The following is a 22,030-nucleotide window of genomic DNA, read 5'->3' as shown; positions in this document are numbered from 1 at the left end:
ATTAGATTGGGCCTACCTGGATTACAAAGGATAATCCCTCCATCTCAAGGTCCATAACCTTAATCACATCTGCAAAGTAACACATTCAACTGGAAGTCCTAGTAACAGCAATTAGACAAGAGAAAGAAAAAAAAGGCATCTAAATTGGTAAGAAGAAAAACTGTGACTGTTTGCAAATGACATGATGCTATATATGGAAAACCCTAAAGAACTCCACCAAAAAACTACTAAAACTAATGAAATAATTCAGTAAGGTCACGGGATACAAAATCAATATACAGAAATCCGTTGCATTTCTATACACTAATAACAAAGAAGCAGAAAGAGAAATTTAAAAAGCAATCCCATTTATAACTGCACCAAAGATAATAAAATGCCTAGGAATAAACTTAACCAAGGAGGTGAAAGACCTATACTCTGAAAACTATAAAATACTGATGAAAAAAATTGAAGGTAACACAAACAAATGGAAAGATATTGGGAGAACAAATATTGTTAAAGTGTCACACTACCCAAAGCAATGTACAGATAATGTAATCCCTACCAAAATACCAATAGCATTTTTCACAGAACTAGAACAAACAATCCTAAAATTTGTATGGAACCACAAAAGACCCCAAATAGTCAAAGCAATCTTGAAAAAAAAGAACAAAACTGGAGGTATGGCAATCCCAGATTTCAAAATATACTACAAAGCTGCAGTAATCAAAACAGTATGATACTGACACAAAAACTGACACATAGATCAATAGAAGAGAACAGACAGCACCGAAATAAATGCACTTATATGGTCAATTACTCTTCAGCAAAGGAGGCAAGAATGTGCAATGGGAAAAAGACAGTCTCTTCAACAAATGGTGTTGGGAAACTGGACAGCTACGTGCAAAACAATAAAACTGAACCACTTTCTTACACCATACACAAAAATAAACTCAAAATGGATTAAGGACCTAAATGTGAGACCTGAAGCCATAAAAATCCTAGAAGAGAGCACAAGCAGTAATTTCTCTGACATCAGCCATTGCAACATTTTTCTAGATATGTCTCCTGAGGCAAGGGAAACAAAAGCAAAAATAAAAAACTATGGGGACTACATCAAACTAAGTCTTCTGTACAGCAAAGAAAACAATCAACAAAATTAAAAGACAAACTACTGAATGGGAGAAGGTATTTGCAAATGACATATCTGATAAAGGGTTAGTATCCAAAATATATAAAGAACTTATACAACTCAATACTGAATGCAACAACAACAACAATTAAAAATGGACAGAAGACATAAACAGACATCTCTCCAAAGGAGACATAAAGATAGCCAACAGACACATGAAAAGATGCTCAATATCACTCATTATCGTAGAAATGCAAATCAAAACCACAATGAGATATCATCTCACACCTGCCAGAATGGCTAAAATCAAAAATTCAAGAAACAACAGGTGTTGGCAAGGATATGGAGAAAGGGGAACACTCATGCACTATTGGTGGGAATGCAAACTGGTGCAGCCACTATGGAAAACAGTTTGGAAGTTTACCCAAAAAATGCAAAAACACTAATTACAAAAGATACATGCACCCCTATGTTTATTGCAGTATTTATAATAACTAAGATATAGAAGTACCCCAAGTGTCCATCGATAGATCAATGGATAAAAAAGATGTGGTGCATATATATATATATATATATATATATATATATAATGAAATTTTACAAAAAGATGTGGTATATATATATATATTGAAATATTACAATATTAGTCATCCATAAAAAAGACTGAAATCTTGCCATTTGCAACAAAATGGATGGATCTTGAAAGTATAATGCTAAGTGAAATAATCAAAAAAGGATAAATACCATATGATTTCACTCATATGTGGAATTTAAGAAACAAAGAGAAAAAAGAGATAAACCAAAAAACAGACTCTTAACTATAGAGAACAAACTGGTAGTTACTAGAGGGAAAGTGGGAGGGGGGATGGGTAAAATAGGTGATGGGATTAAGAATACACTTATCATGATGAACACTGAGTAATATATAGAATTGTTGAATGACTATATTGTACACCTGAAACTAATATAACACTGTATGCTAACTATACTGGAATTAAAATTAAATAAATATATAACAAAATATTCAACCAAAAATAATATTTAATAACTAGTGACAGATGGTAACAATTATTATAGTGAGCATTTAGTAATGTATATAATTGTTGAATCACTATATTATATAACTGAAACTAATGTAATATTGTATGTCAACTATATTTCAGTTAAAACAAATTAAAAATAAGGGCACTTGGCTGGCTCGGTTGGTGGAGCACGCAACTCTTGATCTTGGGGTTCTGAGTTTGAGCTCCCCGTTGGGTGTAGAGAGTACTTAAAAAAAAAAGTAAAAAAAATAAAAATAATGCCGGTATGGAAAAAATAAGTAAAGTAATAGATTCACAGTTTCCAGGGATTAAGGCATGCACATCGGCAGGGGCAAAGGGGGCATTGTTCTGCCTATCTCAGAGGATTTAACCTGTGTTCTCTGGAGTTTGGGGAGCACAGAGAACGGTGCCTGATTCTCACCTAGAAAAGTCCAAAGGGAAGAGGCTGGCTGGAGCAGCGTATGATAGATAGCAAAGTGAGAACACTGCATTTCCCGAGTTTAGAGAAGCACCAGGCCTCTGTGGGCCACATGGATGCTATAAAGAATAGCCAGGTCACAGGGCAGCTGGGTGGCTCAGTTGGTTAAGCAGCTGCCTTTGGCTCAGGTCCTGACCCTGGAGTCCGGGAATGTGCCCCATGTGGGGCTCCCTGCTCAGCAGGGAGTTTGCCTCACCCTCTCCCCCTGCTCCTTCCCCGACTCGCTCTCTATCTCTCTTTCTCTCTCACTCTCTCTCTCTCAAATAAATAAACAAAATCTAAAAAAATAAAGAATAGCCAGGTCAGAGATTTCTTGAAAGGACCCCACCCGAGAACACTGCCTGCCAAGGTCCAGGCTGTCCCAGCAGAAAGAGGCGGCAGGGTGTGAACTGCTGGAGTCGGGTTGAGGGCATATCAAAAGAGGGCAGCAAGGGAGTGTCTCACCCTCGTTAGGAAATGTTGCAGGGTCAGAGGCCTCCAACACAGAGTCCCCAAAGACCCCACAAAAGCCCTCTATTTGAAAAATGGTCAGTGTTCGAATGCTTGCTATGCAGAGGGTTTTCACGACTAGGGTTTAAAAAATACCCCTCTTCCCCCTGCTTAACCCTGGAGCATCTAGCAAATAGGGGCAAGACATGGAGAGACTAAGAAAGAAAAAACGGACCTCGCCTCCGCCCTTGCCCATTTCAAGTATCTTGGAGAACATGGACAAGAAGCTTTCAATCAGATATGTGACTCCTCTTTCATTTAGGCTACAGACATGCCATCCAAACCAAGGAAGACCCAGGAACTTCGGGGCCACGTGAGCTGGGGCCACGTGAGCCGGGGCCACATGTGCCAGGGCCACGGCCCCATCGGCTAGCACCGGAAGCACTCAGGAGCCCGGGGTAATGCTGGTGGCGTGCATCACCACAGGATCAACTTCGAGAAAAATCACCCAGGTTACTTTGGAAAGGTTGGTATGAGGCATTACCACTCACAGAGGAACCAGAGCTTCTGCCCAGCTGTCACCCTTGATAAACTGTGGACCTTGGTCAGTGAGCAGATGTGGGTAAGTGATGCCATTTAAAAAAAAAAAAAAAAAAAAACCACAAGACTGGAGCTACTCCTATCATTGATGTGATGTGATAGGGCTGCTACAAAGTTTTGGGGAAGGGAAAGTTTCCAAAACAGCCAGTCACCATGAAGGCCAAATTCTTCAGTTGAAGAGCTAAGGAGAACATTAAGGGGGATGGCGGGGGACTGTATCCTCGTAGCTTGAAGTTACGTGAGTAAGGTTCATTAAATGCTAACAAGTGCTCTGATTAAAAAAAAAAAAAATCAGATACGTGACTAAAGTCTTAAATTAGACTGGGCTGGGACTGTTAATAACTCAAACTGTTCTAATCTCCAGCATCCAGAAAAAAAAAACCTTAGACACCATCCAGGAGCTTGCAATGGAGTTTAGCTGAAGGTTTTATTTGAAGGTAGTGGTGAGAAAGAATCAAGTGGCTTCCTCCTTGCCCAGCACAGCCAGTACATTCAGAGAACCATCAGAGTTTCTGAAACTAAGCACTGGCACGTAAAGGTGTTCTTTTTATTTTAAACGAAGATAAGCACATTGGAGTAGAAGAGAAGAATGAGGTTGAGAACACCAGCTAGGAATCTGTGGCCAAATTTCTCTGGTGACTACTTTTTGAACAGAGGGTGGGACCTGTGATCTGACAAGCAGGAATGCACACAGATCAACAAAATAGAATATCTGAATTAAGGATATTCCAGAAAATCTTTGGCTGTTGTAAGTATTCCAGGCATGTGGCAATGAGGTGGTATGATTTTTTAACCCCTCCCTCTTTGTTAGAACATGTTGTAAGGTGAGACCTCCCCAATCCTTCTGAAATTGGTCAATTTGGCGGCAAGCAGGAAATTATTTAGCAACAGTTGCACCATTATGAGATTTCACTTTTTCTTGGAGCTATGTTTTAGTTAGACTTCTGTTTAAAATTAATTCATCTCAAACAACGAAAACAAAACAAAAGAACTATTCAGAATGTGACTCACTTTTTGGCTAACTTCTTGAAGCTAAATTTCCCAGAAAGTGCCACACTCCCTACTCCATTCTTACTACACATTTGGGTCTCATGGGGACCAGCCAAACGGAAGGTATTAACACCTCTCAGGAAGGACGGTATATTTCCGCTGTGGGAAAATGTTTCTCTCCCTCTCTCTCTCTTTCTCTTTCTCTATCACACACACACACACACACACACACACACACACACACACACACACACACATTCACCATTTAATAATACAACTATCATATAACCTTAACTCTATCTGTCCTGATCACCTTACTCAACTTCTACCCCCATTAAGTTCTCAGCATGCTGGAACACTAGGGCCTCAGGGGGTTTGACAGTGAGCTCAGCTCAAATCTCTGGAGTAATAACGTTCTAAGTTTTGAAGCAATAAAAGAAACTACAAATAAAATGATCCATAGTTACATCATTAAAAAAATTCAAAACTTGTGCTAAACAAAAACTATACTGGAAAGAAATACTTTCCAGTGGACTAAATAATATTTATAGTAATTAAACAAGGAAAGGGTTATTACCTACATTAAAATGAGCTTGTAAAAATTAGTAAGAACATTATTCAGGCTCCCTGGACAAATGAATACATGAAATAACCAAACCCTCTGCGTTAAAAAATAGAAATTATAATTAGTAAACGCAAATATGAGGAAATGCTCAATCACTCTAACAGTCAAAGAAATAATTAAAATAATAACAAGACACCATTTGAAATCTAATTTGATTTCAAATTAGAATACTCAGGAATGGTGAGGTATAGGATTAATAGGTATGACAACGCTTTCTGAAAGAAGAGTTAACATAGTAAAAGCTATTAAAATGTTATGTCCATTGATTCAGAAATCTTATTTCCACGGATTTATTCTAAGAAAATAATCCAAAAGTATTTTCTAAACTTGCATATAGATTTCCATATAGATATTAAAACAAAACAAAACAAACCTGGGCTATGTGCCTTATGGTTTTGGAAATGGTGAATAAACAATGTTCTGCCTAACGTATGGAACAAAAGAATTCTAAAAAATGAAAAATGAGAACAGACTGATTTTCAGGTAGCAGGAATATGAGAGCATTGGGGGTTTTTTCTTTTTTTTTTAATTGATGTTTCTATGACAATGCATAGTTAAATTCTTTCTTAATCAATTAGCTAGTACTCATAATAAAGAACCTTCCTTTTTTTCCTTCCTCTTTCCTTCTGCCATATTCTGCAGCACCAGCAATTCAAAACAATCATAAGTATTCCTTAGTTTACACTGTAAATGCTCCATGCAGAAAGATGCCATCTATTAATCTGTCCTCAGATTGCCATGTTCCAGACCAGCCCATTTGGAGCTTCCTTTGTCCAGTGAGGCTCTTCATTTTTTTATTATCTGCCAATTTATTTCATCTTGCTTTTGGAAACTATCAACCTCAAGTAGCCTGTCTATATTTTACTTCTAAACACAACGAGAGAGACAATCTGTGACAAATAGAGATATTTTTCTTGAAACATCAATACTTTACTTTGACGATTCATCACTTTGTAGAGGGAAGCTGGCATTCTGAACCAAGTCCAAAGAACATGATACACAGTAAGAAGTTAATGGGTCCAATAATATATAAAGCTACTTTAAAATGAATTCCTTTCAAATCAAATCAAAAGTACTAAACTATAGTTTGTTTTGTGACCCATGGTCTAAAAATAGCTTAGAATTTCTCAAGGAAATTGTGCCATCTAAAACTGAATCATCTTAATCCTAACAAAATACATTCAACAAATCAGGAGAGGTATCATCCTTGAGAGACTCAGCAGAGTTAACCAAAAATATCTTTGCAACTATCCTTATATACTTAATATTGAAAAGAAGTAGTAGAGCTGAGGTTTCTTTATGAGAAGGCTAAACGTTTTGAATTAGATTTTAAAGTAGCCTAAGTATTAGGCTCTATTACAAAGCCGTAATCATCAAGACAGTATGGTACTAGCACAAAAACAGACACATAGATCAATGGAACAGAATAGAGAACCCAGAAACAGGCCCTCAATTCTATGGTCAACTAATCTTCAACAAAGCAGGAAAGACTATCCAAAGGATGAAAGACAGTCTCTTCAACAAATGGTATTGGCAAAATTGGACAGCCACATGCAGAAGAATGAAACTGGACCATTTCCTTATACCATACACAAAAATAGACTCAAAATGGATGAAAGGCCTAAATGTGAGACAGGAATCCATCAAAATCCTTAAAGAGAACACAGGCAGCAACCTCTTCAACCTTGGCCGCAGCAACGTCTTGCTAGACACATCTCCAAAGGCAAGGGAAACAAAGGTAAAAATGAACTATTGGGACTTCATCAAGATAAAAAGCTTTTGCACAGCAAAGGAAACAGTCATCAAAACCAAACAGAATGGGAGACAACCTACAGAATGGGAGAAGATATTTGCAAATGACATGTCAGATAAAGGACTAGTATCCAAAATCTATAAAGAACTTACCAAACCCAACCCCCAAAGAACAAATAATCCAATCAAGAAATGGGCAGAAGACATGAACAGACATTTCTACAAAGAAGACATCCAGGGGTGCCTGGGTGGCTCAGTTGTTATGCGTCTACCTTCGGCTCAGGGCATGATCCCGGAGTCCTGGAATCAAGTCCCACATCGGGCTCCTCTGCTGGGAGCCTGCTTCTTCTTCTCCCACCCCCCCTGCTTCTGTTCCCTCTCTCGCTGGCTGTCTCTCTGTCAAATAAATAGATAAAATCTTTAAAAAAAAAAAAAAGACATCCAAATGGCATGAAAAAATGCTCCACATCACTTGGCATCAGGGAAATACAAAACAAAACCACAATGAGATGCCACCTCACACCAGTCAGAATGGTTAAAATTAATAAGTCAGGAAACGACAGATGTTAGCAAGGATGCAAAGAAAGGGGAGCCCTCCTACATGTTGGTGGGAATGCAAGCTGGTATAGCCACTCTGGAAAACAGTATGGAGGTTCCTCAAAAAGTTGAAAATAGAGCTACCCTACAACCCAGCAATTGCACTACTGGGTATTTACTCCAAAGATACAAATGTAGTGATCCGAAGGGGCACCTGCACCCCAATGTTTATAGCAGCAATGTCCACAATAGCCAAACTATGGAAAGAACCCAGATGTCCATCGACAGATGAATGAATAAAGAAGATGTGGTATATATATATATATATATATACATACACACACACACACACACACACACACACACACACACAAAATGGAATATTATGCAGCCATCAAAAAATGAACTCTTGCCATTTGCAGCAACATGGATGGAACTAGAGGGTATTATGCTAAGCGAAATAAGTCAATCAGAGAAAGACAATTGTCGTATGATCTCACTGATACATGGAATTTAAGAAACAAAGCAGAGGATCATAGGGGAAGAGAGGAAAAAATGAAAGAAGATGAAACCAGAGAGGGAAATAAACCATAAGAGACTCTTAATCATAGGAAACAAACTGAGGGTTGCTGAGTGGGGGGATGGGGTGGCTAGGTGATGGACACTGGGGAGGGTATGTGTTGTGGTGAGCACTGGGTGTTGTGTAAGACTGATGAATCACGGACCTGTACCCCTGAAACAAATAATACATTATATGCTAATTTAAATTTTTTTATTTTAAAATTAAAAAATAAAAAAATAATGTAGCCTAAGTCATTCAGAATTACAGTTCTCTTACTTGTATATATTTTCTTTAAATTCCTGCAAGGCATTTATATTTTTAAAATATATTTAGATCCCAAAATGCTCGTTTCACACTATTTCATACAATATCACGAAAGTTACCACTAATTTTATCATGTTACTGATTCTTTCTCATCAAGGAAATGGCCTCTTGGTTATTAAGAGCCCAGGGCCATTTCATGAGCACCATGTTTCCATGAGGGAATTTCAACTAAAAGAGTGGTTCTCAATTTTTGCTATATATTAGAGTCGTCTGGGGCTCTTTAAAAAATATAAGGTTTCGGGGCGCCTGGGTGGCTCAGTTGTTATGCGTCTGCCTTTGGCTCAGGGCGTGATCCCGGAGTCCTGGGATCGAGCCCCACGTCAGGCTCCTCCGCTGGGAGCCTGCTTCTCCCTCTCCTACTCCCCCTGCCTGTGTTCCCTCTCTCGCTGACTGCCTCTCTCTCTGTCAAATAAATAAATAAAATCTTAAAAAAAAAAATATAAGGTTTCACCAAAAGCCTATTAATTCTGAAGGAGGGGTTGGGAACTAGCATCAAACTTTATAAAAGCTTCCTATGAAATTCTAATGATCATCCAGGGGTGTGAGTCACTGCAATAAAGTCATATTTCTATCCTTTCTCCTCATACCTCACTTACTCATCCCCAAGTGAGAAATTTACCTGCCTTGTGAGTGTTTAGAGTATAACATACATTGCTGCACGTCCCTCTATTGGGTGGAATTAATGTTTTAAAAAGCAGTACACCATTTCTTACAAAGTCAAACATATATTTACTATGCAATCCAACAATCACAGTCCTGGAAATTTCCCCAAGAGAATGCAAATGTAAGTCCACGCAAATACTTGCAGAAAAATGTTTACAGCAGCATTATTCATAACAGCCAAAAACTGAAAACCCAAATGTCCAGCAACTGGTGAATGCATAAACAAACTGTGATCCATGCAACGTAATACAATTCAGCAATAAGAAGAAAAAACTAATATATGCAATAACGTGGATGCTATATACTGCACAATTCCATTTTTATAATATTCTAGAAGCAAAACTAGAGGGACAGAAACCCAATCAGGATTGCCCGGGGTCTGCAGGTAAGGGTGGAAAGGAGAGGAGACTGACTACAAAGGCATAGGAGGGAACTTCTTGGGATAAAGGAAATGGTCTGTATCTTGATTTTGATGGTGGTTATATGATTCTGTATATTTATCCAAACTCATCTAACTATACATTGAAAATTATTAATTTTACCATATTTATACTAATTTTAAATTTTAGAAAAAAACAGCACCCAACCTACAGGTTTTTCCTTTTTCTGTTCACACTATTGGGGCTCACAGAGCATGAGACCGCAATTCTGGGTATGTGAGTCTGCTCTAAACACTCAAACTCTCCCTCAGGTGAGTTAACCCAAGGTCGAGAACTTGCAGGGAAGAAGCCCAATGGTAGATCCGACTGCATTTTCCAGTCCACTTTACAGTAACAAGGCTGGAATGTCCATCTCGTGAATGACCCCTGAATCCACTTCTCAAATAGTTCTGAAAGGAGTAAGGGAGGAGGTGGAATTAATCATCACTCCAATACCACCCTGATAAATGGCCATATTGATCAGGAAATCTTGTAAGATCAAAACCAAGCTAGATGAGGACAACTGAAATAACACATGGAAGATAAAGAAAGATACGAGGCCTTTGACTTCAGTACTTTTATGCCTGGTGACCGTTGTAGGCTACAACACATTACATTTTGGCTGATGTTTACAGACACAAGGCAATCTTTACTGTAAGCTACTTAGGAAGATGTTTTTTCTGGCAGACTTAGATCCAAGCAGGTGGACTGAATCAGACATTAGCTTTGCAGAAAAAAGGTATTTCATACCTGTAAGACTTACAAAACTTCATTGTGTAAGATTATTAGGTATTGGTGGAATAATTTTTGTGCCCTATAACCTATTTCTTAGGACAGTATACTAGGGCTTAAACTTACAAAAGACAGTGAAGTGCACACAGACCACAGAGGACTGGCCTTTGAATTGTAGCATCTGGGCATTAACACGTGGCAAGTCCACCATGGCTTTTTTATTTTAGAGACTCAAATTTTGGCTTCAAATACAAAAAAGTGAAAAGTGTCTTAGTAGGTAAACAAAAAGAATTGGAATGCAGTGCATGAACTTTGATGGTTTTCAAAATCAACTTTAAAAAACCTATAAAAGACATTTTTTTTAAAGATTTTATTTATTTATTTCACAGAGATAGAGACAGCAGCGAGAGAGGGAACACAAGCAGGGGGAGTGGGAGAGGAAGAAGCAGGCTCACAGCAGAGGAGCCTGATGTGGGGCTCAATCCCAGAACGCCAGGATCACGCCCTGAGCCGAAGGCAGACGCTTAACCGCTGTGCCACCCAGGCGCCCCCCTATAAAAGACATTTTGGGGAAAATTTTTATATGGACTGAATACTAGAGGATATTAGGAAATTTGTTCCTTTTCTTTGGTGTGATAAAGCTATTGTGGTTCTATGAGTGACTATCCTTATTTTTATGTGAAATATGATGAAAAATATTAGACAAAGTGTCTCAATTTCCATAATATGCTTTCAGGCAGTACATAAAATTACATATTTTTCATACACATATATGCATTCATAAACAAAAAAATAAATATATATATTTATGCATATAAATACATACGGATAAAATAAATACAATAATATTGTTGAATGTAGGTATATGAGTGTTCATCATACTTCAACTTTTCTTTATATCTAAAAATTTTCATAAAAATTTAGAAAAGAACATAAGTATTCATTCTATAGGGTATATGTCATCTTCTTGGTATAAGGAAGACAAACAATGAAATTGTAAACCAAAAGTTAAAAATAATTTAAATGCAACAATGTTGATATACTTTACATTTGGAACTATACGCGGTTAATTTTACACGTATTTTACCACAATTGCTTTTCATTTTTCTAATTAAATTTTAAAATGAAAAAAAAGTTCGAAGGCCTCTGCCTGGCATACTGCCTCTGGGAATCAGTTTTGCCCAAAAAATAAGAGAAGAAATGCATTGATTTTTTATATAATAATATTTTATATTATGTTGGTCACCATACAGTACATCCCTGGTTTTTGATGTAAAGTTCCATGATTCATTAGTTGCATATAACACCCAGTGCACCATGCAGTACGTGCCCTCCTTACTACCCATCACCGGCCTATCCCATTCCCCCACCCCCCTCCCCTCTGAAGCCCTCAGTTTGTGCATTGATTTTAAAGGACATGCTTCAGTTTTCCTTAGCAGAGTGAGAACAGAGGGGGGTAAAAACGAAAAATAAAAGAACAGTAGTTGACCAGGTTAGACTCTAGAGGAAGAAAGAGAATTCCTTAGGAGAAAGGGAAAGACTCTACAGAAAAAGCTAAATCGATATAAAAGGAAAATAAGAAATCTTCAAAGCCAAGCTAGAACACCAAAAAGAAAAAAGAATATATATTCCAATCTAACTGCCCATAAAAATTATACTATAAAACCAGAAGATGAGTTGATACCAGAAGAGACAGGATATGAGGGGTACAAAGAAACCTATGGAGGAAGGGCCAAGGTATGGGAGAGAAGCTTGAGGAGAACTCTGTCCCCCCAAAATCCATATGTTGATGTCCTAACCCCCAGTATCTCAGAATGTGACTTTATTTGGAAGTAGGATCCTTGGAGATGCAATTTGTTAAAGTAAAATTAGGTTATACTGGGTTAGGCTGGAACCCTAATGCAATGACCGGTGTCATATTTGGACACAGACACAAACACACATGGAGAGAGGACAATGTAAAGAGACACGGGGAAAAGACCACCATCTACAAGCCGGAGACAGAGGGTTGGAACAGCTCCTTCCTGCACAGCCTCTGGAAGGAACGCAGCCCTGACAACACTTTGATTTCAGACTTCTAGACTCCAGAACTGTGAGAGAATACATTTCTGTTGTTTAAACTACACCAGTACATTATAGAATATATGCAGGCAGATTGGAGAGGGAACACTAGGAGAATTCTTAAAACCTACTGAGTCAATTTCAAGATGACATGGCTATTTTAAGAAGAGACCCAAGTACTGCTTATATCCTGAGGAAACAAGCCTAGGAGTTTTATAGTTAGGACTTGAAGATGCAGAAAAAATGTGACATGCTAAGGGGGAGCCAGGCAAGACAATCATATATTGAGTCTAGGCCTGGACAGGTACAGTCTCATGGAAGACTATCTCCTAGATGGAATTATACACTTTAAGAAGTTGAAGGCAGACAAGATGCAAGTCAACAATGAATGTTTCAGGCAAAGCCGAACTCCTTGATTTCATCTCTCTCGTTATGAAGAAAAGCCACAGGAAAAAAAAAAATTAGGAGATTATGGTAGGAAAAGAGATGACTGGTCCAGGAAAAAGAGGGGGGAAAAAAGTAAAAAGGCAAAGAAGGAAGTGGTTTTGTTCCTCCGAAGTATCAGAAGTTAATCAAGCCCAGAAAAAAAAGTCGAAAAAACAGGAAAAGCAAGGTCCAAGATAGAACGCACTATAGAAGTGTTGATTTTCACTGGGCGCCTAGGAATACATCAGAGACATTAACAAGAGTTTCAAGGCAGGAACTGGCCAAAGGAGCAAAATTCCTATGCCTAGGCTAGTAGTCAGCAAGCTTTTCCTGTAAAGAGTCAGCTAATAAATATTTTAGTCTTTGTAGGCCATACGGTCTCAGTTGCTACTATTCAACTCTGCCGTGGCACGTGGAAGAAGCCATAGGCAATACAGAAATGAATCAGCATGGTTTTACCACTATAAAACTTTACGTGTGGACATCAAAATTGGATTTCATATCATTTTCATGTATCACAAAATATTATTCTTTTGATTTTTTCAACCATTTAAAATGTAAAGAACATTTTCTTTATTAACGCACGCAATAAATACTATGTTCGAATGTAAATATAAATTTATATTTTAACATATAAAAATGAGGCAGCAGGTTGGACTCTGCCTGCAGACCATAGGATGCAGACCCCTAGCCAAGGCAATTCCAAAGCAAGAGCCCAAGAAAACAGCCCTTGTAGTAAAGGACTAAAAAACGCCTCTCACCGAAAAAAGTGGAGGCAATGCCTTAGAGAGCTCCCATTCAGTTCTGCCCGAGAGTAGCGGAGACATAGGCCTCAAAAGGCAGATGGGACTAAGAAGATTTTGAATGTGTTGAACAGGAAAGAAGGATACCTCATATAAATTGTCTGGGCATGTCACCTTTGTAAACTTCTAAATTTTACAAAAGCTATTCTCTAAGACAGGGTGCATTATGCATAGATAAATTTTCCCCAAGATGCAGCAAACACAAGGCCTCGTGCCATAGTTAATCCATAATTAATCTCTTGAGGAAGATTCTCCTGAGTTTCAATTTATTGGCCATGGTCTCCAAGCAACTGACACAGGCTGACTGATATCATGGTGAAGCTGAGACTAGGATGACCTTCTCTTTGCACATGGGTGTTTCCACTGTCTCTCTCCCTCCTCAAATGCTACTGGCTATCTGGTCAGGAACAGATCAAGCTCAGGGTTCTGGGAAAATCATCTTGCTTATAATAACCAGTCAAGAGATAAGAAAAAAATTTAAAACATGGTCAAATCCCTTGATAATTGTATTTATATGTGACCTAGCCATATCTTAGACTCCTTAAAAAGTGGGGCTTTTGCAAGGTTGAATTCATTCAGTTTCAGTGCTCACTGCCTGACTTATGATATTCTCTAACATAGCTGGGCATAAATTGAAATAAGAAATAGAATGGGGACTCATTTTCAGCCAAGAATGCAGAGCAGCCATGCTGATCATTTAATTCAGGCTCCTCTTCTGTCCAATTTCAGAATCTTCTCATGGCAAAAGATAATCCACAGAGGAGTTGTGATTGGTATTAGAAGTGTGGTCTCAGGAAGGAAGAAGCAGAACCATCTGGAGAAACTGACCATCTCCTCTATCAAGGAAATTTGCCACTGGACAGGGAAAACCCTAAGAACTAATAAAAGATCAAAACACTGAGGACTGGGGCACCTGGGTGGCTCAGTCGGTTGGGCATCCAATTCTTGATTTTTGCCCAGGTCATGATCTTGAGGTCCTAGGATCGAGCCCCACATTGGGCTGTGCACTCAGTGAGGAGTCTGCTTGTGATGTTCTCTCTCCCTTTCCCCCTTCCCCCATGATCTTTCCCTCTCTCTCTAATAAATAAATAAAATCTTTAAGAAAAAAACAACACTGAGGACTATCAGAGAAAGGTATTAATTCTACAGGTGAGTTTTGAGTCTTGGAGAGATGATATGGGAACACCTGATTGTTGCCATGGGTCCAGGCTGCAATCCCCAGTTGAACATTACTGATTATAAAGCTGATTTTTTTTTTTAAATCTCCATCTAGCTACTGCATTTACTTCTCAAATGGTTTGAAAGTTGGAAGAGGAAAAGGTATGATTAAAACCAGAACAGAACTGGGTGTTATACACAACTGATGAATCACTAAATTCTACCCTGAAATTAATAATACATGATATGTTAACTAACTTGAATTTAAATAAAACCAAAAAAAGAAAGGAAGGAAGGGAAGGAGGGAGGGAGAGAGGGAGAGAGAGAGGGAAAGAAAGAAAGAAAGAAAGAAAGAAAGAAAGACAGACCCAGAACAGAGACACTTAGAAAACCTTAAAACAGAATATTTCTTTCAAATATATCTTACTTTTTTTTCCTGCACTCGCATTCATGGCAGTGGCAGCAGGCATGCCCTCAACGTGCAGAACGAGGCCAGTGAGCCTGTGGACCTGTCCCTGCTGAAGAAATGCTCTGCCAGGAGCCACCATCATGGGCACAAACGACCACACATCCGTGCGGATGAATATGGCTGAGGCTGACAAGATGCCAGCAGGTTCAATGGCCAGTTTCTTGGGGTTTTTTTTAAGATTTTATTTATTTGACAAAGAGAGAGTGAGAGAGAGAACGAGCAGGGGGGAAGGGTAGAGGGAGAAGCAGACTCCCTGCTGAGCAGGGAGCCCAATGCGGATTCAATCCCAGGATCCTGGGATCGTGACCTGAGCCAAAGGCAGATGCTTAACCGACTGAGCCACCCAGACAGCCTCAAAGGCCAATTTAAAACCTACACTATCTGTGGGGCCATTAGAGGACTGGGTGAGTCTGATGACTTCATCCTCTAACTGGCCAAGGCCGACAGCATTGTTTCCTGGAGAGGAACACGGACGTGGACTATTTGTCATAAATAAATAGCAAACCCCACCAAAAAAAAACAAAAAAAACAACCCAAATATAATCTTAGAACTTAAAAATGTAAAACAGATAAAAATGGAATTAAGTTAGTGAAAGTAGAGAAAATGAAGTTACGAAGCCCATCACTCTGGTGCCCCTCACTTTCTGTGGGGCCTCTGAGTGTTTCTCAGAGCACAGCTTGAAAATCACTGCCTTAAAAAAAAGAAAAGAAAAGAAAATCACTGCCTTAAAGAAGTAGAATCGGGGAGCCTGGGTGGCTCACTAAGTTAAGCATCTACCTTCAGCTCAAATCACGATCCCAGTATCTGGGATTGAGCCCCACATCGGGCTCTCCTCTCAATGGGGAGTCTACTTCTCCCTCTCCCACTCCCTCTGCCCTTCCTCTTGCTCATGCTCTGTCTCTCAAATAAATAAAATATAGAAAGAAAGAAAGAAAGAAAGAAAGAAAGAAAGAAAGAAAGAAAGAAAGAGAAAGGAAGAAAGAAAGAGAAAGGAAGAAAGAAGGAAAGAAAGAAAATTAGAATTACCAGACTTTTGATGCATAGGATGAACTGGTGATTTTTAACGGTGGTGAAACCACCAGAGAAGCCTAATCCCTACCTTACGCCATAAAAAACACTCCTGACCTCTCCTTCCAGAATATCCACAGAAATGAGGACTCTCCTTTTCCTCGCTGACTATACTGGGTACACTCCTGAAGTTTAATATGTATAAGAATCAGCTGGGATTTCTGTTTTCAATACAGATTCCTGGGCCCCACACACAGAGATATTCACTGTTTCTAGGGAGGCTCTTAAGAAACTACTTTCAACAACATCCAAGTAAACCTGGGTCAGGTGTCCTGAGGACTACACTTTAAGAAACACAGATTCAGAGACAGAAAACGTGAAAAGAAAAATGATTGGAGAACATTAAGCATCCATTGGCCTACATCATGAAGGACCTTGAATGCCAGGTGAAGACATTTGAACTTTATTCTATTAATAACTGCAAGGAGCTATTGAAGTTATTTGAGCAGCGGAGTAACAAGAGATGAAATTTAAGGAAGTTAGTCTGGAAGCAGGATATGAAATCAGCAGAATAGGGAAAAATATATTGGGAGGTTTTTGTAAGGGTCTGAGATAGAATATAAGGAGTTTCTGGATTTGAACAGTTACAGTGAGAAATGAAGACAAAGCAACAGGTAATTGCCCATGTTACGGACTGAATGTTTGTGTCCCCCCAAAACTCATACTCGAAGCTTAATCCCCAACGTGACGGTATTGGGAGATGGCACCTTTGGGAAGGTAATAGGGGTTAGATGAGATTATGAGGGTGGAGCCCTCATGATGGGATTAGTGCCTTTACAAGAAGAGATACCAGAGAGCTCGCACTCTCACGTGCGCGCGCTCTCTCTCTCTCTCTCTCTCTCTCTGCCATGTGAGGACACAGCAAGAAGGCGGCCATCTGCAAGCTAGGAAGACAGCTTTCATCAGGACCTGACCATCCATGCTGGCATCTTGATCTTTGACTCTCCAGCCTCCAGAACCATAAGAAGTTAATTTCTGTTGTTTAAGCTATCCAGTCTATGGTATTTGCGTATGGAAGCCCGAGCTGACAGTCTACAAAGAATCAATATGATTTGGCAGGTACAAATTGGAAATCAAGGGAAAAACAGATTCAAATATGAGACCAGGGTTTCCCAACTAACTGGAACGCAAGATGATTGTTGCTTTAACAAAAGGGAAGAGACTGACCCACACTGATCATTGTGCTTGCCCTGACTTGGGGCTTGCAAAAGTCCTCAGGGAACACATACTCCCTCCAGCCATAATTGGTTAGACTGGAGTCAACATCTGACCCAGAGGCAGCCAACCTGTAGGTTAATCAGAGACCAATGAGCAAGCCTGGCTCAAAAAAAACCTGCTCCCAGCCAATCCAATTACTTGTCTCCGGAGTCTGGGGAGAAAAAAACCCACATACATACAAGGAAATAAGGCTGTTACGTGTAGGCAACCCTAAAGGATGCCAAGAAGAGTCATAAACTTAAGAAGAACCATAAAGCATAAGTAAAACGAAGACGCTAAAGCTGTGAGACAGAGGGAAAACCTAAGCCAGCAGTTACGACAGAAGCAAGACATGCAGAAAGTGAGGCTCATTATGAACGAATCACTACAGTAGAAATCTACCAACAGCTACAGCTGAGGTCCTTCCCTGGGTGTTTTGGGATTCCCTCCTTGCCTAGCACATAGTAAGCACTCAAGAAACAGGTCCTTTGAAAATTTAAAATGAAAGTCATTCATGTCTTGTCCCATCCTCCAGTCCCTGCTCTTCTTAAAGCCTTGATGTTTGCTTTCCCCGGTTCCCATGTGCGTTCTCCTCGAAACAGACCTCTCATTGCTTGGCAACCTGAATGAGAATTTGTTCACACTGAAGCAGAAACCTACTGTATTCAGGGTATTTCCAGAAAATTGAGGGGTAGGATGAAACTTCTGGAATACAGAACTGAATGAAGCTCAGGGGAGAGGCCAAAGCACGTGTGGATTTGAAGGTCATGCCTCTGAAAACATTACATTAAGACTAGCCAGCTTGACAAAGCAGATCACACAGATCAAGAAGAGAGATGAGCATAAGTCCTGAGGAAATCCCTCGCTTAGAGGAGAAAAGTCAGAGGAGGCAAAAGACACAGAATCCATACCTTCGAATGTCTCAGCCGATTTTGCATCAGGCTCACATAATGATCATTTGTACTGACCGTTTGAAAACAGCTGCTTTTATCCTTCACAATGCCGTTTAGTGAGAGACCTCTTTCCCTTGGCTCTGCTTTCATGTAGAGGGTCGGTAGCAAGAGTTAACCATCCTGGCCTCCTGCCCACCCCAATTGCACCTCCCCAGGAGGGGAGGAATGACTTACCGAATTGATGAACAGGTGACAGGAACAGCTATAAAGAAACTTAGTGAGGCACTCCAAGCAAATTCGATTGGGAAGGACAGACGAGCAAACCCGTTAGGCTTTCAGACTTAGCCGTGTCCTCTAGTCTCCGTTCTCCAATCACCAATCTAGAGAGATCTCTGTCTTTTGGACCCATGTGCCAGTCTCTCAATTGGTTCTGAAATTTGGGCACGGCAAGGAAAAGTGTTTTAATTCTCTATCGCTGACTCGTCACTGAGAAAGCAGACTGAGACAACAGTTAGCATGCAGGAGGCTGGCTGGGGAGTGCTCTCAAGAATCAACAGCTGCGGAGCATGGAAAAGAAGCAGGCTTACAGGCGAGGAAGTCAGGCCTCGATGCCTCACTGGGCTGCCAGATTTAGCAAATAAACACAGAGTTAACTTTGAGATGAAGAGCGAAAAGAATTTTAGCAGCAAGATGTCCCATGCAATATTTAGGATATACTGATTCTAAAATATTGTTTATCTAAAATTGAAAGTTAACTTGGCATCTGTATGTATTTTATCTGGCAGCCCTAAGGCCTCAGCCACCCAGCACGGAGCTCTGAAGTTGGGAAAACCCTTTTGACCTGTTCTGAGTTGGGCAAGCAAGCTAGGATTTTACAGCTCCACGCAGGCCAGTCATTGGACACAGCTGCTCCTGGAAAGGGCTCAGAAGCTCGAGCAAGGTGGTTCTTTTCAGCCACGGGCAATTCCTGGAAACAGCTGGCAGCTGAAAACTGTCAGCCAACTATCATCCAGGCAGCTGGGGGGTAAGTCCTTCAGTCCTGAGAGGGGACCAGGATGGTACAACACAGCTACCATGACCTACAGCTCTCTCCTCCCGAAAACCCTCTAACAATGATACATGATTTATTTAGTCCCTTCTGTGTTTTCAGCAATGGCCGAGGGTCCTCGAGGCACTTCTGCTTTTATTGAAAACTGTCAGTTGATGAAGAGAGAGAAGCCAATCTAAAGATTTGGCGAGTGAGTTCTCAATTTTTTATATGGAGATTCTCATGGCTTTTCCACAGTCTTTTGAGATGGGTAGGCCCTGTCACAGTTTTTCTTTCAAAAATAGTTTTTTGAAGACACATGTTCTATACCCATCCCAAATAGAAAATTTACAGTAAGCTAAGAAAAAAAGATACTTCCTTAAATTGAAAAGGGATTTCCACCCAAAAACCTAAAACAATTCTTATTTTTTTAATTCGGCTCTATTTTGTTTCATTTAACCTTTCATTATGGAAATTTCAAACATATACACACAAAAAGAATAATGAGCTCTGTGTACCTATCACTCATATTCAACAGTTACCAACATTTTGCCAATTTCCACATATCATTCTGAAAAGTAAAATATTTGTAAACTATTCTGAAGAGTAGAATACCACATCTCCATAAAAATCAGGAACAAGATAAAATGATGCCTACTTTTGTGGTCAATAATTTTGCCCTAGAGTTACTACTGGTCAATACAAAAAGATCAGAAAAGAAGAAATAAATATGAAATATTTATAAATATACTGGCAAGGTAGATATATATCCAGAAAATCCAAGGCAATCACATAATATCTCTATGGACTAATTGTAAACTTCAGAAAGGTAGGAACAAGATTAACATATAAAAATCTACAGCTTCTCTTAATCAGCAACAACTAATTTGAAAATGTAATAGAGAAGAGCACTATAATTCAATTCCAATGAAACCTTGAATTACATAAAAAAACTTAAAAGTATGAAATGTATTGAAGATAACCATATAATTTTAATGAAAGCCTTAAAAGATATTCCTAGATAAAAGGGTTCAAAATTATACAGATATTAATGTTCCCCAAATTAAATAATACACGTGATACAATTTTAATCAAAATTCCAACAGGGTATTTTATAGAATTGGCAAACTAAGTTTAGAATTCATTTATGAGATGTGCCAAAAAAGTCAAGTCTTTAGAAAAAGAACAAGAAAAACGACTTATTTTACCAGATATCAACATGTACCATAAAGTCACAATATTTGAAATAATGTGCTTTGTGAAAAATGGATCAATAGAACAGAATTAAAAGTCCAGAAAAAATATATATACATACATATGATCTTAGTATATGATAAATGAGGCATTTAATACCAGTCAGGAAATGACAGAGTATTTAATAAATGGTGTTAGGAGAAGGAAAAAATTAAAATTAAATGCCTTCTTCATGCTACACTTTAAATTCCAGTTGTATTTAAAATGTAAATTTTTTAAAGGATAAAAAATGGGAAAAATATAATCTTGGGGGAAGAAAGCTATTTTGATAAAACATAAAACTCAGATACATTATGGGTATGGCACAAAACATATAAAGAAAGTCACTTAACTACAGAGAACAGGGGTGCCTGGGTGGCTCAGTTGATTAGATGTCTGCCTTTGGTCTAGGTCATGAATCCAGGGTCCTGGGATCAAGCCCTACACCGGGCTCCCTGCTCAGTGGGGAGCCTGCTCTGCCTCTCCCTCTGGTGCTACTCCCCCCTGCTTGTGCTCTCTCTCTCTCACACTCTCACTCTCTGTCAAGTGGATGAATAAAATCTTTAAAAAAACAAAAACTACGAACAAACCGATGGTTATGGGGGCGGGTGAACTAGGTGATGGGACTTAAAGAGTACACTTATGATGAGCACCAAATAATGTATAGAGTTGTTAAATCACTATATTGTACACCTAAAACTAAATATACTACTGTATATTAACTATATTGGAATTAAAATAAATCAAATCAAATAGAAAGTCAAAAAGCAAGTGAATTATGACAGACAATACTGCAACCGATATAACAAAATGTTAGACCTCATTTTTTACAACATATATATATAAATCTCATTGTATCTGAATTATCTAAACATAGATTAATATTTTATATACACACACATTTATATTTAAAAACCTATCAATCAATTAAAAAAAACAATAGGTAGCTGAGGTCTATCCCCATGGGGCTTTTCCTATAGACCCGCATCACTGAAAATGCCTCCTAGAATAACAATGTGGTTTTGCTTTCCTCACAGAACTATTTGTTAGATCTGTGGGAAAGAACTACAAGACAGAGTTGCTAAAAGTATGAAAGGCCGAATGGTTAAATATTTTGACCTAAGCTATTGGCATATCCCACAGTCTGTACTATTCTTGTGGGTGATAACGGGGGAGGGAATACGATTTGAATTCATTCATGTTTCGAGGGTGTGTGAAATGGGGAACCAGACAGGTCCATGTACCCTGTCCCTGAAAGTGGCCCTAAAGTAAATCACTTGAAGGGATTAGATCTCAGAGATTCTAGGTGGGGAATAGTCTGAGGTATGTCATCAGTCTGTCCATAGTCAAGTGGAGATAAAAGAAGCCCAACTAAACCAATTATTGACTGAGCACAGCACAACTGTGAATTAAGCATAGGTTCTTTTCA

General features: G+C 39.1%; 1 non-coding gene and 1 pseudogene across 1 annotated transcript; both read left to right on the top strand.

The window, feature by feature from the left end:
• Nucleotides 1–3,392: 3,392 nt before the first annotated feature.
• Nucleotides 3,393–3,907, top strand: LOC113255883 (60S ribosomal protein L27a-like; annotated as a pseudogene).
• Nucleotides 3,908–21,547: 17,640 nt separating this feature from the next.
• LOC113256493 (small nucleolar RNA SNORA18) lies at nucleotides 21,548–21,679 on the top strand. Its single transcript, XR_003316697.1, has one exon. It is a non-coding gene; the product is annotated as a small nucleolar RNA SNORA18 (small nucleolar RNA).
• The last annotated feature ends 351 nt before the right edge of the window (nucleotides 21,680–22,030 follow it).

The sequence above is a fragment of the Ursus arctos genome, unplaced genomic scaffold (assembly GCF_023065955.2).
Source record: "Ursus arctos isolate Adak ecotype North America unplaced genomic scaffold, UrsArc2.0 scaffold_21, whole genome shotgun sequence".
In the NCBI taxonomy this organism is placed as follows: domain Eukaryota; kingdom Metazoa; phylum Chordata; class Mammalia; order Carnivora; family Ursidae; genus Ursus; species Ursus arctos.
The sequence above is the reverse complement of the archived record's forward strand: the minus strand, read 5'-3'. Positions and strand labels throughout refer to the sequence as shown.